Source organism: Lynx canadensis, chromosome B1, assembly GCF_007474595.2.
Source record: "Lynx canadensis isolate LIC74 chromosome B1, mLynCan4.pri.v2, whole genome shotgun sequence".
Lineage (NCBI taxonomy): Eukaryota > Metazoa > Chordata > Mammalia > Carnivora > Felidae > Lynx > Lynx canadensis.
In genome coordinates, this window is record NC_044306.2 from 193,879,861 (window position 1) to 193,899,235 (window position 19,375).

The 19,375-nt window shown below is 42.0% G+C and overlaps 1 long non-coding RNA gene across 1 annotated transcript; it reads right to left on the reverse strand.

Moving 5' to 3' along the window:
- Positions 1–1,471: 1,471 nt before the first annotated feature.
- Positions 1,472–8,769, reverse strand: LOC115512787. Its single transcript, XR_003968484.1, has 3 exons — positions 8,712–8,769; positions 8,084–8,218; positions 1,472–1,695 (listed from the first exon to the last, which is right to left on the reverse strand). It is a non-coding gene; the product is annotated as an uncharacterized LOC115512787 (long non-coding RNA).
- Positions 8,770–19,375: the final 10,606 nt, after the last annotated feature.

Consider the following 19,375-nt stretch of genomic DNA (forward strand, 5'->3'; position numbering starts at 1 on the left):
TTAAATAGTCCCTGGATTATCAAAAGTGAATGTCTGCTGCTTTACTTGTGTCTTCTGAGCTCATCGTTTCCTTAAATATCCTAATAACATTGTCTGGGCCCCAGTACTATATACTTTAGGAAACTCTGCGGCCATCTTCCCCTGACACAGGCACACACATACAGGCACCACGTGCACATGCTTTTCCCATCCCTGCGTCACTCTCCCCAAGGTACCCCAGGGAGCTTGCTTCTAGTGCTCAGCGCAACCTCTGACTTACCCCTTTCCCCGCTCCTCTGCTCTAAGATTGTTGGTGTCATGGATGCTATGGGTGCTCAATAAAAAGGGAGATACTTCATCCAGGAGATTAAGTTTCTCCCATCCCCCCTTCAGAGAAGGGGACAATGACTCACAGACACAAGTTTTAGAAAACCACAACTCTTGCCTCAAGTGCGGACCGGCTCTATGGTGCAATTCACGCTCCGGAGCGTCCCTGGGGAATCGGCCCCAAGTTAGTCCCTGATGAAGCCATACCCCTGCCAGGCTTTCTTCCCTCATCCCTCTCTCCTGAGGACTCAATACCTCCATTCATTCCCTACATCACATTCATGGCAATTCCTGTCTCAGGCTCTGCTTCTGGGCAACCCGACCTGACACAGTTGTGTTCAGTAGATTTTTTCCTGAAGGAGGATGATGATCCAACATAGAACAGCAATGTTTAGATTTGAATTCAGTGCCACGTTGGTAAAACAAGGACTACCAGAGTGGACAACCACAGGGCATGCCCCCCTCTTCTCTGTGTAGGACAATAGGATGATATCATATCTCTTTTGTAGTTTGAGGGGCTTTTATTCTGTCCTCTCTTAACTGCTTCCTGGGGAAGGAAATGAGCACTCAAAGAAAGGGACAGAAAATCGTTGGTGCAGGGCCCTCCCAGAGTTTGAGAGTTACATTATTTTAAATGTTGCTAAAAGATTTTTTTTTTAATTTTTTTTAACATGTATTCATTTGTGAGAGAGAGAGAGAGACAGAGCATGAGCAAGACAGGGGTAGGGAGAGAGGGAGACAAGGAATCTGAAGTAGGCTCCAGGCTCTGAGCTGTCAGCACAGAGCCCAATGTGGGGTTCGAACTCTCATAAACAGTGAGATCATGACCTGCGCCAAAGTCGGATGCTTAACTGACTGAGCCACCCAGGCGCTGCTCTAAAAGCTCTTGAAGTAAAGACAAAACACAGGAATGAGATAATTAGACCCTTGAAAATCTGCCCTTCCCCAAATTAATTTCTCCCATTTTCTTTCCCAGCCACTTTTATCCACGAAGTAAAGAACCTTTCCCTCAATTCGTTTACGGACCATGGCAAGTGTTGCAAAGTGGAATGTGTGAAGCTGTGAGGGAAGGCATGTTAAAAAAAATAACAACAACAACGACAGCAAAATGCTGAGTGAATTTGAAGATCAAATTGGCTTTATTCAACAATTCACAAATCACACAGCATCCCCTCTAGCAAGTAAAAAGGAACTCTGAGGAAGTGTACAAAATGGAAAGCTTTTATAGGTAGATGGGGGTAGAAAAGGAAGTTTTAGTAGAGTGGACTATTTCGGCCAGGCTTCTTTTGGGGGAAGGGCGGGGGTCTATCATACAGATCACCTCACTAGGGCTGCCCGGGTAATTCCAGGTTGACTGGGTAAACATCACATTCCCAGGAGAAGCTGAAACTGCAAATTGGGAAGGTATTAAGTCTTGGTTTGTTGACGTTGGGCTTAGCCTAAGTAACTCCTTTTGGGGCCTCCTGTCTCTTTTTCTTTCTTTCTTTCTTTTTTAAGTTTATTTATTTATTTTTGAGAGACAGGGAGAGAGAGAGAGAGAGAGAGAGAGGATCCCAAGTAGGCTCCACACTGTCAGCACAGAGCCCAACGTGGGGCTGGATCCCTTGAACCATGAGATCATGACCTGAGTGGAAATCAAGAGTCAGAGGCTGAACCGACTGAGTCATCACATGCCCCTGTCTCTTTCTTTAACGGGTATACAGGGATCTGGTCATGAGGAAATCCTGTGAGAACTGAGATACACAGGATGGGGTGATTTCCTCCTTCATGGGGCACCGGTGGTGTGGGGTGAACACGCACATTTCGAGGGCAGCTGGGTTAAGTTGGTGGGATGTATAAATTGCGCCAGGGCCCATAGACAAGGAAGCAACCAGCATTACTTGAAGAGGAGGAGGGAGAGGTCAGAAGCATTTTTACAGAGTATATGACATCTGCTCTGTGCCTGGAAGGAAGAGGTGGATTACCAAGGAGGAAAGGAGCAAGAGGGAAATCCCAGCAAGAGAGCCCACAAGGTACAGAGATGTGAACGCAGACGGCGGTGCTGGGACCGGGTGAGCACAGAGTCCTGCAGAGACATGGCAGGAGACGACCCTGGGCAGAACCAGCTTGCGAGGGTCCAAAGCATCCTGGAAATTGTTCCCTGGAAATTGTGGGTGGTGCCTTGCTCATATATGTTATAGAGGCCAATCTGCCTAGCATGTTGGAGATAGAAATTGAGAAAGAGAAATGAGAAGGTAGTGAAACCAGTTAGGAGGCTTTTGAAATGTCTCTAGAGCTTATTGGGTATTTATGACACGCTAGGCACTGTTCCAAGCATTTTCCACATTTGATTTCACTTAATCCTCGCCATGACTGAATGTGACAAATGCTGTTGTGCACAAATAACAGGGGGAAAGTGAAGCACAGGGGGGGTTAAGTGAGTTGCCAGGGGGTTAACGCTAGTGAATACAGAGCGATGAATTAAACCCAGGGAGTCTGACTCCAGAGTCCGAAGGCCTTTCTGCTTCACTCAGCTGAAATTATCCAAGCAAGACCCATGGAAAAACTGTCCTAGGGCAACAGAGGATGGAAGAGCTGGGGACAGAACAAGAACGTCTGCAGGGTGAATACAGGTGAGGCAAAGAAGTAAATACAAATAACTGACGTTTCTAGTTTTCAGTGAACCAAGGAAAGGGGATCGGAATTCACACGAGAAGGTGCAACAGCTTCGGGGGTGAAAATACTATCATTGCATGAGGCGTGCTACATTTGAAAAGCTTGGGAGACATTCCGGTGAACCCCTGGGAAATGTGTGATATACTCCCAGTCTCTCCTTCCTCTGTCCGAAGATACCCTCTCCGTCCTCCGCGACTAGACATCATCACACTTGCTCTGTCCTCTGCTCTGTCAAAATGTCTTCGAAAGGAAGTGCCCACTAGAGGTGTGCAATATTGTGATTGTATAAGAAAAAATGTATTTGTTCTTCATCCTGGTTCCTGGCAGAGTTCCCAAAACCCTTGGAATTTCCTAAGGGTTGGGAATATTAAAGGTGCCTTTTATATGTAAACGAGGTGTCTTTGGAAAGTAGCTAAGGATGGGAGCTGGCTGGGAGGGGAACAGACCATATAATTAGAGGGTTGGAACTTTCAGTCCCATCCTCTGACTTCCAGGGAGGGGAGAGGGGCTAAAGGTTGAGTCAGTCGCGAATGGCCAATGGTTTAATCAACAATGTCTATGTAACTAAGCCTCCATAAAAACCCGAAAGGACAGGGTTCAGAGAGCTTTGAGGTTGGGGAACTAGAAGGCTTCCATGTGTCACTGTACCAGGCCCCAAACTCTACAGGAACAGACGCTCCTTTGTTAATGACTTTGTCCTATGTATCCCTTCATCTGGCTATTGATTTGAAACCTTTAATAGCCTTTTCATAAATTGGTAGATTAGTGAATAAACTGCTTTCCTAGGCTCTGTGAACCGCCCTAGCAATTTAGTCAAACCCAAAGAGGAAGTCTTGGGAACCTCTGATTTATAGCCAGTCAGCCAGAAGCACAGGTGACAGCCCAGACTTACAACTGGCATCTGAAGTGGGGACAGCCCTGTGGGACTGAGTCCTTAACCTATGGAATCTGATTCCATCTCTGGGTAGACAGCGTCAGAATTGAGGTGATTTGTAGAACACCCAGCTGGTGTCAGAAGTTTGCTTGATATGCGGTGGGGGGGGAACCCACACATTGGAATTGACACCCCCAAATCCTAAGATGCCATTTACACACTGAGGTCAGCACGTGCTCTCCTACAGGTGGCTCTGAATGAAAGGCTTACCTCCGTCAAAGGAATCAGGAACAAGCAAGAGAATATGCTGGAGAGAAGGCTTCCTGGTATCTTGAGACTCTACCCTGCTCACGTGGACAAGTCAACCCTACCTACCAAGACAAACCTAAATGGCCACACAGATCAGGGTCTCCCATTAAGTAAGCCAATGGCTGTAGACCAACAGGGGTATTTCTTGGAGTCCTCTCATGGGGCACAAAAGCATGAGGAATAGGGAACACTTTGGAATGTCAGTTAACTCCCTAAAGGACATCCAGGACTTCTTTCAAAAATATTCTTGGAGCTCCTGGGTGGCTCAGTTGCTTAAGCGTCCGACTTCGGCTCAGGTCATGATCTCATGGTTTGTGAGTTGGAGCCCCACATCAGGCTCTCTGCTGTCATGCAGAGTCTCCTTCAATCTTCCGCCTCTCTCTCTCTCTGCCCCTCTTCTTCTCTCTCTCTCTCTTTCACTCTCTCTCAAAAACAAACATTTAAAAACATATTCTTATTCAGGGGACTATCTTTTTTTTAAAAACTCAAGCATCTCTTTCCCTCTCTTTTCATGTCTCCCTCTCACCTCCTCCTGCCTTCCCACCTCTACTCCTATTTTTCTTTTTTATTAAAAGAAAGTTAGTGACAGATACAGGAGACTATGCATTGTGCCATTATTTATCATAGCAGGTTAGAAATAATCCAAACGTTCATCAATAGAGGACTTAAAAACTATGATATGTTCCCACGATTCTGTATATTGAGCCTTAAAGAAAAATGAAGTTCCCTATCTACCTATCTGTGGATAGAAAGATAAATTGTTATGCACAAAAAGCAAGGTCCAAACTGCTAAGTCATATGCCACCTTTCATATATATATTCTTACATTCACAAAAAGAGACGCTGGAAGAATAAAGCAGAAGCAAAATTAATTCCCTGTAGACAGCTGAAGCAAACAGGGTGGAGGGTATAAGGCGGAAACTAGAGTGCCCCGTGTCTAACTACACGATTTTGACTTTGGAGTCACATAAATGTGACAAATACTCAAAAGGCAAAATTAAATGTAAAGAAAAAAAAAAGCAATGAAAATACTTCATGCAGAAATTAGGACTATTTTACAGAAGCGATTCCCATGGAGAAGTCAAACCGTGGCGTTTGGCCCCCTGAATAGATTCCCAAAGTAGGGGAACCCATGAGTGCCTGGTCAAGCCTCTGCATGGCTTTCCTAGGATCGGTGTCGGACGAGAGTGAAGGACTGTGGCAGAAAGACGATGGGGAGTGGACAGAGAAAGACGGTATGGCTCAGGAAGAGAACGGCCAAGACGAAGGGACAAGAGGACAGGAAGGGAGGAACAGCAGAGACAAGACAGCACTTCCCCAAACCATCTCTCCACCAGTTTGCAAACTCTCCCTCAGTCTTGCCTGAAATCTTTCTCACTCACCGCTACTTTTTCTTAAGTTAAAAATACTTTTTTCTAAATATTTAGAGAAGACTCTCTGTTAGCAGTTACCCTGTGGGGCAGGGTGCTGTGTTATGACACTAATAGGTGACTTTCCTCTCCCGGTGAGTTCCTCCTTCTCTCCCAGCTCCCTGCTGGACTGAAGCAGAGGGCAGCTGTGGGTTCACTGCCTCGGGGGGCAGATGTGGAGGGTAGAAGATAAGGGCCTGCCTGGCTAACGTTCACCGCCCCACCCCCCACCCTAGGAACCCGTGAGGAAGAAGGGGGAAATGACATCTGGGGTTCTGAGAACACGATCTATCATTCCAGGCAGGGAGGGAAACACTCGTGCCAGAAATGGTTACAAGGGGCACCTCCGCGGTTCGGTCGGTTAAGCGTCTGGCTTTGGCTCAGGTCGCAATCTCACAGTTTGTGAGTTGGAGCCCTACATCAGACTGTCAGCGCAGAGAGCCCACTGAGGATCCTCTGTCCCCCTCTCTCTCTGCCCCTCTCCCACTCATGCTCTCTCTCTTTCAAAAGTAAACATTAGAAAAAAAAAAGAAATGGTTATAGGCCCAGAAGCCTCTGGGCAGAGGGCTCCAGGGGCAGCCTAGCCAGAGTCCTGTGCTCCAGGCAAGACAGGGAAACACGGCGAGACCCATTAGATATAAAGTATTGTGCACAGGGAACTTTGGGGACTGGAAACAAAGATTAAATGGGTCCCCACCCATTGTTTGGTAGGCCGCAAGATCCAGGAACTGTGACATGTGTCAGAGAGAAAGTGCAGAAAAACCCCGGACGGAGTGAGGGTTTCCTCCCCTTTTCTTTCTCCAACGCTCTGTTCTAATGTGAGTGTAAAGTTCGTATTAAATTGGTTTAGAGATGATTTTACTGTAGTGTTCATTACACATCTCCATCTGGGGGATGAAATGTGTGCCCAAGACCTCTGATTTTTTTCTGCACCTCATCAGACATGCTTAGACTGGGGAATAGCAGCTTGGTGCACAGAAACCAAAGCAGGGTGTCTCTGGCTTTCTCAGGGCTCCCCCAACCCCTTGCTGTCCTGCCTCAGTGTCCCACCCACATGCAGAGTGCCAAGTACTCGGACCCGGAGGCAGTGGCATGTCAGTTGGGGTCAGGAAACGGCAAAGCACGCAAAGGCAGAAGCTTGGAGAACTTGTCAGGGAGAGATGCAGATTGACCCCTCAGTCCACCTTTATTTTATTCATGTGCCCACAACTAAATTCCACAGAGGTCAAACAAACACACTTCACTCCGGAACAGCCAACAGGATTGTCCTGCACTTCATCCCGAAGGTTAACATCGACAATAACGGGAGAACAGGGACAGGGTGAAAGGGGATACTAGCTAAAAATATTCAAAGAGAATGCCCTTTCTTTGGAGTCCTGCAAGTTCAGGAGCTGATCTTGGTCATGACCTATGGAGACAGGTTTTCTTTATGGGAATCACCATCTTGGAACCTATCCACCTTCATAAATAAAGTTAACCTTTGGAACTGTGTGAACTGGCACATGAAATAATTACATTGGGATAAGAAGCCCACACTTCATATGTTCAATTGACCTCATAAAATTGTTATAGATTTAAAAAAAATAAAGTTAAGGCAACCTCCCAGTCGCTGCTTACCTAGATGAACTGGTTCTTTCCCTTGCCCGTCTGTCACACAATATTGCAACAAAGATTTGCTCACCTGCCAGGACATGAGCTCTGAGAGCACAGAGACATTGTCCCTTCATGGTTTAACCGCCACGGCTTACCACCGTGCCTGGTGCTGTTAAGTGCCCAACAATTATGAAGTGGAGAGACAGATGAATGGCTAGGTGGGCGCTCCTAGATGGACAGATGGCATGTGCCTTGGCAACTGCCCCATTATGTGGGAGGCAACCCAGGTTTTGCCGTAACTTGTGCAGTCCCACGACAAACGGAAGGAGCAGGGAACGGGCGGGGTCATGGCAAAGTGGTGTTGTTTTCTGTTTTATCTGCCCTGTGAGTGGTGGATCTGAGTAGATGTGGTAAAATGCCCAGCTCACAACTGTCGAGCGAGGATATTGCAGCATTATCTGATGCCGTGGGCAGAATGTGGCGACAGGGCATTTTCAAAGCAGTAACTTTCAAGGGTCAGGGCAGGTGGTAGTATCGTGGGTTTAAGGACAATACTTAAGATCCCCTCGACTGAGGTGTGTGAGTGCCGAGCAAATGGTAATAGTTCAGGGTAGAGTTCCGAGTCCAGTCAGGATTCAGGATTATTTGGGAGACACCAAACTAGGAGCCCAGTTGGATGGGCTGATTTATGATGGTTATGTCTTCTGGGGCACATGGCTGCTGATGCCTCACTGGATATGGAGCTTTAAGGCAGCAAGACTGATGTCAGATCCCACCCCCAGACAGCAGGACAGTTCCAACGCACTCTTTTGGGGATCCCATTCCAATTCTCATGTACGTTCATCCTCTCCCTCCAACAATCAGTGCATAACCATGCTCAAGGCTCTCTCCTACTAAAAGGAAATAAATAAGCTAGTTAATGAATAAACATACTTACCTTCTTACAGCCAACAATGGCTGTACAATGGTCTCCGTTCTTCAGTTCCTTTTCACTCCTCTGATGAATATGTCCAGCTGGGTATTTCTTTCTCCACTCCTGAGATGGCTCTCACTGAGCACAGTGATGATGTTGCTAAATCCAAAGGATGCGTTTCAGTATGGGTCCTACATGACCTCTGCAGCATCCATCGTCACCCACCATTCCGTTCCTTGACCTGGCTTCCGTGATAATGCCTCCTGCGGGCTTCTTCCTACCTCCTGCCTCTCCCTCATTTTCTCCTCTTCTAGCCATTTCTTCCCCAAATGTTGGTGCTCCTCTTAATGTTCCCGGGTGCTCTTCTCTCATGGTCTACACACACTCTTGTGAGGTATCACCTCTTCCCTTGGCCTCAACACCCAGACGAAAATGGCTCTCAAATTTATTTTTGATCCCAGGTTTCTCTCCACACTCCCCCTAGCTGTCCAGAAATATCCTGTGCCCTGGATACCTCCCCTTGGCTATCCATGGGCTGAAGCGTGCCATTTCTATTCTGTCATTTTGAGTCAATTTGATCTTAAGCACTAAAATGAAACTGACAAGGGCCAAAATGATACACAGTAAAATTGGTTATAGATAAAAAGCTTACTTGAGAATCACATATTGTTGGTAAATCTGAAAACCGCAAAATTTACTTCGGGAAAATACTGGACTTGCTAAAAAAAAAAAAAAAAGTAAACTATAGCCGAGAAGAGCAAACCCAGCAAATGGTAAAAATTATTATTGCTCACAAATTAATGAACAATTATAAATATTTTATAAAAGCTTACGTGTGTAAAAAAGAAAAGGAAAAACATTCCATGCACCTGGATAGGAAGAACAAATATTGTTAAAATGTCGATACTACCCAAAGCCATCTACATATTCAATGCAATCCCTATCAAAATAACACCAGCATTCTTCACAGAGCTAGAACAAATAATCCTAAAATTTGTATGGAACCAGAAAAGACCCCGAATAGCCAAAGCAGTCTTGAAAAAGAAAACCAAAGCAAGAGGCATCACAATCCCAGACTTCAAGCTGTACTACAAAGCTGTAATCATCAAGACAGTATGGTACTGGCACAAGAACAGACACTCACATCAATGGAACAGAATAGAGCACCCAAAAATGGACCCACAAACGTATGGCCAACTAATCTCTGACAAAGCAGGAAAGAATATCCAATGGAAAAAAGACAGTCTCTTCAGCAAGTGGTGCTGGGAAAACTGGACAGTGACATGCAGAAGAATGAACCTGGACCACTTTCTTACGCCATACACAAAAAATCAAAATGGATGAAAGACCTAAATGTAAGACAGGAAACCATCAAGATCCTCGAGGAGAAAGCAGGCAAAAACCTCTTTGACCTTGGCTGCAGCAGCTTCTTACTCAACACGTCTCCAGAGGCAAGGGGAACAAGAGCAAAAATGAACTATTGGGACCTCCTCAAAATAAAAACCTTCTGCACAGCGAAGGAAACAATTAGCAAAACTAAAAGGCAATCGATGGAATGGGAGAAGATACTTGCATATGATATATCAGATAAAGGGTTAGTATCCAAAAATCTGTAAAGAACTTATCAAACTCAACACCCAAAAAACAAAGAATCCAGTGAAGAAATGGGAAACAGACATGGATAGACACTTCTCCAAAGAAGACTCCAGATGGCCAACCAACACATGAAAAGATGCTCAACATCGCTCATCGTCAGGGAAATACAAATCAAAACCACAATGAGATACCACCTGACACCTGTCAGAATGGCTGACATTAACAACTCAGGCAACAACAGATGTTGGCAAGAATGTAGAGAAAGAGGATCTCTTTTGCACTGCTGGTGGGAATGCAAACTGGTACAGCCACACTAGAAAACAGTATGGAGGTTCCTCAAAAAACTAAAACTAGAACTATCCTACGACCCAGCAATTGCACTACTAGGTAATTCATCCAAGGGATACAGGTATGCTGTTTCAAAGGGGCACATGCACCCCAATGTTTATAGCAGCACTATCAACAATAGCCAAAGTATGAAAAGAGCCCAAATGTCCATCAATGGATGGATGAATGGATAAAGAAGATACACACACACACACACACACACACACACACACACACACACACACATACAAAATGGCATATTACTCGGCAATCAAAATGAATGAAATCTTGCCATTTGCAACTATGTGGATTGAACTAGAGGGTATTATGCTAAGCGAAATTAGTCAGAGAAAGACAAATATCATATGACCTCACTTGTATGAGGACTTAAGATACAAAACAGATGAACATGAGGGAAGGAAGCAAAAATAATATAAAAACAGGGAGGGGGACAAAACATAAGAGACTCTTAAAATGGAGAACAGACAGAGGGTTACTGGAGGGGTTGTGGGAGGGGGGATGAGCTAAATGAGCAAGGGGCATTAAGGAATCTACTCCTAAAATCATTGTGGCACTATATGCTAACTAATTTGGATGTAAATTTAAAAAATAAATTTAAAAAAGCTTGCATGTGTAAAATTTGACATGGTAAAAATACTAGAAATAAAAGAAAACCTATCACGGAAAAGCTATAATCTGTACAAATTTCACAAAGAGCAAGAAAAAGAAGGTGAAAAATCAATAAACTTCCTTGTAAAATGTACACAAGTAAGATTTTACCCTCATGGTGAAATAAAAATCAAAGTGGAAAAAAATGGGAACAGTTTAAATATGATATAATGGACCAAGGAATTAAATTGCCTTAATGGAATTCACTCTGGAATAAATCTTTGCCACAAAATTCATCAGTGTTGATATCATCCTAACATAGATGTTTATGCTCAAGAATAAAAAACCAGCAGCGTCAGAAATAGATAGGAGCTCATAATGATGAAGTCAAAATGGGTACTCAAAGTCCAGTTTCCAGACTGGAGTCGCTTTCCCTTCCCCATACGCCCCCCATCAGTTCTCTTGTTTTCTCTCCCTTTCTTACCACCCGTCTCCCACCACATCTGACCACATCCTGCCTCTTCTGGCCCCTAAATGTCTCCCAACATACTCTCACCTCCCTATCCCCCCTCTAATTCCTGCAGTGGAGGCCATCTTCACGGCTAGGCAACAGCCTCTTAAGGGGTCATGTCAATTGCCTTGACCATCTCAAACCACACCACACACTGCCAAGGAAGGAGGTCTTTCTGGAAGGCAAATCTGATTAGACGTTCTTTGCAGTTTCTCTGCCAGGCGCCTGGCTTGCAAGGCTCCTCATGGTATTCACGTCTCCAGCCTCAACCCCTCAGCCACTACTATATTGCACCACTCTCTGGCGCAAACCCAACACGCCTGTTTCCCCTTTCGCCCCCAATCTTGCTACCTTCACCACAACCCCTAGAACCCCTGTGCTAGTGAATTTCTATTCATCCTTTAAGAATTAAATTTCAATCGTCTGTTTTCGTGTCTGTCTCTCCCACTAAATTATAAAGTTCTCAGGGCAGGATCATGCCTTATTCATCATTATATTCTTAGTACCAAGTACAGTGGCTCACGTCTGATAGGATCTCTCTATGCATCTGCTAGAGTGATGGATGGATCTTATTTAATCTTCACGACAATCCTGCATGGCAGGCGTTACTCCCCTTATTTAAAGAAGCTCAAAGAAGTTAAATAGCTTGTCCAAGTTCCTATAGCAAGAAAGAAGCAGTCAAGATTTAACCTAGGGCTTTAGCTATCAAGTGCATGTTCTTTTTATTCCACAATGCAGTGCTTTTTAATTGTATGCAACCAAAATAGAGATATGGGGACACAGTTCCTACACACACAGCATTGAGTCAATAGGAGAGAATAATGCATTGAAAAGATCACTGGAACACAGCGTGTCCATGCCATTTTAGACACATGGGCTTTTTATGTATATAAAGAAAAAGAGAATGGCCGTGGGGAAGGGGAGACTAGGAAAGACTGTGAGAGGGCATCAGAACCAGGGTTTAAAGGATGAGTCAGTGCTTAACTGGCAAAGCTGGGAAGTGATTTCTCGGCAGACGTAGAAAATGAGTTCGGTTTTCTTCTACATCAGTTGCTGCATCGAATAAGCTTAAGAAATTAATATTCTCTCTGCGTGTAGTGTAGATGACAAAGCTGTTAATGCCAATATTTCAACGTTTCAAAACACACTGAAGTGATTGAATGTACAAGAGTCTAAGTGCCAGTGAGGTGATTTCTCAGAAGTACCGAGCAGGATGCTGTGTCTCTTCTGGGCTCTGCCAGAGTCCTCGGGCAGGCCATTATGAACGTATTTCTCCATGTCTTATACCTCATCAACCTATTCTGCTGTGTTCCAAGTGCTAATTAAAATTGTATGCTTCCTGCCAAAGTAAAAACGCTTACATTAAAATAATAAGTGTCTAAATTAAATGGCTCAAAACAGAGTCTGATTCCAAGTTGACATACAGTTCTTACTCCATAATAGTTGGGGAAGGGAGGAGAAGAATTAGAGTCAAGACATAAGATTTAATGAATAGTGCATTCTTTGTGACCTTTATAATTATTCAAACAACCTACAATTTAAAGTCTATGAAAAGTAGCTTCCAAGCCTTCATCCCATTTTGTCCCTTCAATACACTGAAATGACTTAATCTGGAGTTTTGAGGTGAAATGTGATAGTCTCTATGTGAAGAATACATTCCTTATCATTATAATGTATCTGTAATTCTTTGTAAAAAGAAAATAGGTTCCTTTGCCTGATAGCCAAATATTTATTTATTTATTTACTTACTTACTTACTTATTTATAGCAAGTGGGGGGAGGAGCAGAGAGAGGGAGAGAGAGAGAGAATCTTAAGCAGGTTCCAAGCCCAGCATGGAGCTTGACACGGGGCTCAATCTCACGACCGTGAGATCGTGACCTGAGCCGAAATCAAGAGCTTAATCGAATGAGCTACCCAGGTGCCCCAGCCAAACAAATTTTTAAAAAAATGTTTGCTCTACAAGTATCGCACAAAGATAAATTTTCAGGACAAAAAAAAGTTGTTTGTGGTATTTCTTAACTAGATGTTGGAGTTGGGACTTGGAGAATAAGACTTAATGCATGGTAAATGCTCCCCAGGCTCGGACTAACATTCCGACAACAATTATGAGTAGCACAAGCAAATCTCAGTACATCTGAGGCTCCAAAAAGATTTGAGTTAATCTTCAACTTGGGAAGAAGGCCCAGAGGTGCTGTTATCAACCTGCTAATCCCCTATTGCCTCATTCCCCTTCAACCATCCTTGCCTGTTCTTCTGTCTATTCAGTGTCCTGCCTCCCCCACCATTTGTTCTCCAGGATTTAGCCCTGGAAATTGAATCAACCTAGAAGTTCCACTCAAACACTAGGCCTCCCTCTTCCCTCTGTATATGCTCTTCCATTGGTCTGTAAGGCCCTTTTGTTACCTCCCTCGGCCCCATCTCCCACTTGGCAAACACATCTTCCGAGACCCATTTGTTGCCACTGCTTTCTAAGCTCTCCCGGCTCTCCACAAAGCAGGATTACTCGGTCGCTTCTTTGGACTACCATGGCATTTCAATCGTCTGTGGTCCTTATTACCCTACAACATCATTACTTGTGCGCAAGAAACACATCTCATTTATCTTTGCTACTCTAGGGCTTTGCACATCCCTGGCCCATAAAAAATATTCAACAAATGTTGGTTGGATAAGCAATAATAAAGTGTGTTGATTAAAGGTTAAGCGATTTAGGGTGAACATTACAATTTAGCACGGGTGCTTGAGTTCATCAGAAGAAAAATATTACAAATTAATGCCAAGTCAACATTTAACTTCAGCTTAAAATAACGAGGTACCTAAAATCTTATCATCTTAGACCTGAGAGGGAACTTCGACACCATCTAGCCCACCCTCTGCTATATGGATCAAAAGACTGAGACCTGGATCTCATCCCAGGTTTCATGCTAGTGAGCAGCAGCACAGAATCCTAACTCAGGGCTCTGGACTCCCAAGTTAGTAGTTTTCTCCTGTTTACTCTGCTGTTTCCATTGAAAGACCTTTGCGAGTCTTTAGTTGAGAATTTAGTGGAGACTAAATTCTAGGGTCTAGTCTCAAACAAAAGTTCTACCTACTTTGGTGCAGACACACACACACACACACACACACACACACACACACACACACCAGATTATTTTGAGAAAACCATCCGTTAGCTAGAAACAAATGTTTGCATGGGTGAATCCACCTGTGTGTTTCTATAGGCCCCTGAAGGATTAACGGACACTGCCTATCTGAAAATTCGGTTTAAAAAATTTTAGGCTCCAAAGAAAAATCCTTGTTGATATGTCACTTTAAAAACTATACCTTAAATACAAAGAAATTTATTTGCTTTGCTGGGTGAAGCCACTTACACTCTCTATATAAAACAGAACACTGTCTATAAAACATCAGTGAAAAGATCATATCATACCAATCAGGCTTTCTCTGTAAAACATTATTACAATGTTAGAGGTAAACAAAAGTAGAATATTTAGAGTGAGCATTAAGTTGCCCAAAGTCAATGGCATCGGTTTATTTTTGTACCTTTAATTACTTAATACGAGATTGATTTTATTGTCTGCATTAGGATAAACTAGAAACTGTAAAGAGCATACAAACCTTGTAAAAACAAATTCAAATTGCATGAAACTCAATATTGTTTAGAAAAAGGGTATCTAACCACATCGCATCATAAATTCCAGCATCATGAACATTAAAATTGATTATTTCAAAATGATTCACAGCACCAGAAGTTAATTTTTATTTATACGATTGGTATTATGACATACTTAAGTATATGGATGAAAGATCAGAGTGAAAATAAAGAGATGACAAATAATGATCAGTTTTCTTAGCAATCAAATATTTATGTATGAATTATACATGCCAGGTTTTTAACTGCAGCATATATATCTGTCATCAGTGGGCGTATGCTTACGAGAATGTGAATTAATGTTAGTGTCAGCTTAGGCAAAAGATAATTAGGAAGACAGAACTGTCCCAAGAAAATAGTCGTTGCTAAAGCCACAATACATGTTTTCTTTTTATTGCTATTTTGAAAAATTAGCCACATAACTGTTCACTAAGTTATAAGAGGTAAAAGTTGTTCATTATTTGAAATTGATGCCTAATTAGAAAATGTCAGAAACAACAGAAGGATTTTACCCATAAACATAAACTTAGAACATTGAAAATCCAAGGCCTTGAACTCAGATAAACACATTTCTAAAATTTGGAAAACAGAAACCCTAAAAGGAGACTTTTCTGAGAGTCTGAAAATCTACTATGCATTTGTAATACATTTTGGTAACAAAGACAAAAAAGAAGGATAAATACTTAGGTTTGTGTACGAAGAGACAAAATAGATGTTTATAAAACCCAGAAAGTCCATTTACTTTTAACTATCTTAGAAACAAAAATAAGGGAATAGAAAAAAAAAATTAAGATGGAAACAGTGATGAATGAGCAGAATGAGAGCAAATCGCAAGGGTGGGATCAAAGCCCAAAAGAACTGAATGGGCATGGAAGTAAAGAGAAAAGTTACTCTGTTATCTTGATCCATGAGAATTAAAAATGTATCCTAAACATCTTGTAAAATCCTCTGATTACCAATGACTATTTGATAAGTGGCCAAAAGAAGCAATAAATAACTCACCACCAGGGAACAATGAAAACAAGACCTTAAAAATTCTGAAAGGCAAAATCCAAAAGGGCTAGCCAACATGAACTCAATGCTAAAATCCCCTGTGTTGGGTGAATTCTGAAGTTAAAGCCTTTGCTAGATGGAATTATAAAGAAGGATTTTGACAGTTATCAAAAAATTTACTGGAAAGTCTGAGTTCACTCTGCGGATTCTCGTTAATTAGCTAACTGAATGATTAAAACCATTCTAACATGGCATGTCTGTTTTTTTATGGGTATAATGAAAAATGAACAATGTTCTTTCTCTTCAAAGAGAGAAATCTGGAATGGAAAGCTTGCTAAGTCATCACCGTGGTCCCTTTCACTAGTACTTTGCAATTTTCCAGAAATTTAAAATCTAAACCTTTTATCTAATCATGAACAAAATGCCCTGTTGACTAATAAATACGGATTTGTGTTCATATGCTTTGATTACATAAACATAACCTACTTTAGGTTGTCAGAACAGAACATTTTTAATGGCATATCCCTTTTAACAAGATACACTTTTCAGTAGGGTCTGAAACAAATGGTTTCAGTCCTATATTCTCGTGCCACAGAAATGCTTTGAGAAATAAGATTTGGCTCATGACTATTCTGGTTAACTTGTAACAGGTACATTGGAATCAGAGGTACATTATTCAATTTGTGCTATATCTACCAGAAACAAACTGCACTGGTATCCTTTAGAAATGCATGGAATAAAGCCCAGACAGGATAAAACTTAACGAGTATCAGTCCAAAAGTGACTGCCAAAGATAGAAAATATTAGTACTCAAACTCGGAGATACAATAAACTCACATTAGTTTGCTGCAAGGTTTGCTCTGGGCCCAACACTATATTTTATTTCTTTAGAACATCAGTTGCAAAGCTGTCCCAATTTTTAAAAAAATACCAACTCTTACTTTTCCCTTTGTTTTTATTTTTAAAAAATTTTTTTTTCAACGTTTATTTATTTTTGGGACAGAGAGAGACAGAGCATGAACGGGGGAGGGGCAGAAAGAGACGGAGACACAGAACCGGAAACAGGCTCCAGGCTCCGAGCCATCAGCCCAGAGCCCGACGCGGGGCTCGAACTCACGGACCGCGAGATCGTGACCTGGCCGAAGCCGGACGCTTAACCGACTGCGCCACCCAGGCGCCCCTTACTTTTCCCTTTGAAGACAAAATGATGAATTAAATTCAGCAACACATTTTACAAATTCGACAGGTGGCATTTATGGTTTAGAAAAAGCCACGCATTAGTGAAGTAAATTTTTGACTAAGAAATACAGAATTAAAACTGCAGATCTGTCCAGTGCTTGAAGCTATACTCCCAAAAGTAACTGTACAACAGTAATCATCTCAAATACCATTTCAGTTGCTCTTAAATGCCACCTCAGAGCAGTGTTCTCAGACTTAGGTGTGCCTGGGTACAATATGGGAAAGTTGTTTAAAATGCATAAACCCTGGGGCGCCTGGGTGGCTCAGTCGGTTGAGCGACTGGCTTCAGCTTAGGTCATGATCTCGCGGTCTGTGGGTTCGAGCCCCACGTCGGGCTCTGTGCTCCCAGCACAGAGCCTGGAGCCTGCTTCAGATTCTGTGTCTCCCTCTCTCCCTGCTCCTCCCTCACTCATGTTCTGTCTCTCTCTGTCTCAGAAATAAAATAGAATAGAATAGAATAGAATAGAATAGAATAGAATAGAATAGAATAAAATAGAATAAAATAAAATAAAATAGAATAAAATAAAATAAAATAAAATAAAATAAAATAAAATAAAATAAAATAAAATGCATAAACCCTGAGGCCTATGGTGAGGCCTGGAAAGGTCACCAAGGGCCCATCAGTTCTCATAAAGGGATGAAGAACTAACGCATAGATCAGAAAGGAGGTACTTTAAAGACTTACATGTCTTTGATGCTTTGGCAATAAAGTTACCACATTTTAATACCCTGCATGCAGACTTTAGACCAAATTACAAAGTCATTCTGTAAATAAGGATTTCATACTTTTCTACGCATCTTCATCATATAGGCATAGCGAGCTATTTTTAACCCGAGTCCGAGAGTCTGAAAAAGGGTTTGCAAGGATTTTATCCCCAAATTTTGGAAGAGGCCATGAGGGTAATCTAGTCCAATATGTTATAGGGGGAAAAGGAAAATGAAGCATAGAGTGGTCACATGTGTTACCTTAGGTCAAAAGACTCTTTAACTGGAGTCAGAGAGCGTCCAGGCCTTCTCTTGATTTAGTATCCTCACAGGTCATTAAAGTATTTGAAGTTTGGGCGCCTGGGTGGCTCAGTCAGTTGAGTGTCCAACTTCAGCTCAGGTCATGATCTCACAGTCTGTGAGTTCAAGCCCCACGTTGGGCTCTGTGCTGACAGCTCGGAGCCTGGAGCCTGCTTCGGATTCTGTGTCTACCTTTCTCTCTGCCCCTCCCCTGCTCATGCTCTGTCTCTCTCAAAAATAAATAAACATTAAAAAAATTAAAAAAAATAAAGTATTTGATGTTTTTGTTACTCAGGAAAAGTATATAGAACGAATTTCAAACATATTTTAGTGGCACATATATAAAGTGCCATTGAGATAAAATGCTTTGTAGTTGAAAAGTAAAACCTACTATAAGTTTAAATGAAAGGAAACATTCAAAATTATCTGTAAAGGAGAAAGAAAAGTAGAAATAGTATTTTTTTTTCAGCTTCTATTGTAGAATAGGTATTGCCCATTTACCAATGAAAAGGCACAGAGAACCAGTTTATAGACTTCATGACAGTTTTCAGGAGCTTGAATCCATGATTCATGCACAATGCATTCAATTTATTTTGTTTAGCCATAAAATCACAACTGTTAAATCTTTAATTACTAAAATATGAAGTTATGCAATTTATTTTTTTAAACTGTGTATACTTCTTTCCAAATTTCCATTATTTTAAAAAATGATATTTTGTGCTTTGCTATTTTCAAAATACAATAGCCACATGATAGACATTACAATTAGAAGGTACAAGAATACACACTTAATTAAAAATACATGCAACAATTTTACAAACTCTTAATTAAATTTATATCATCAAAGTTGTTACACATGTATATTAAAATGTAACTTTGAATATAGAACTCCCTTTCTTAAGAAAGGTTTTTCAGCTTGAGTTTTTCTCTTTTCTGCTGCTTACATATAAGATTCTTCCCAACTTCTTGTTCTTACTCTTCACTTTCCTCTATTAAAACTATTTCCCATCAATAATGTTATTTCTTACATCAGCAGCTAGGACAGTGACATATTAATAGCACACCAGCTCACTCTTCGTTGAACTAAGTTAAATTGCTGTAGCTGACTGTCATCCAAATCGTTTTTCTTTTAAAATTGTTTTTAATGTTTAATTTTGTAAGAGAGAGAGAGAAAGAGAGAGAGAGAGACTGTAAGCAGGAGAGGGGCAGAGAGAGAGGGAGACACAGAATCCGAAGCAGGTTCCAGGCTCCGTGCTTTCAGCACAGAGCTGGACACGGGGCTCGAACTCACAAACCGTGAGATCATGACCTGAGCCAAAGTCGGACCCTGAACCGACTGAGCCACCCAGGCACCCCAAAATCATTTTTCTCTTACAGTTTAACTCAG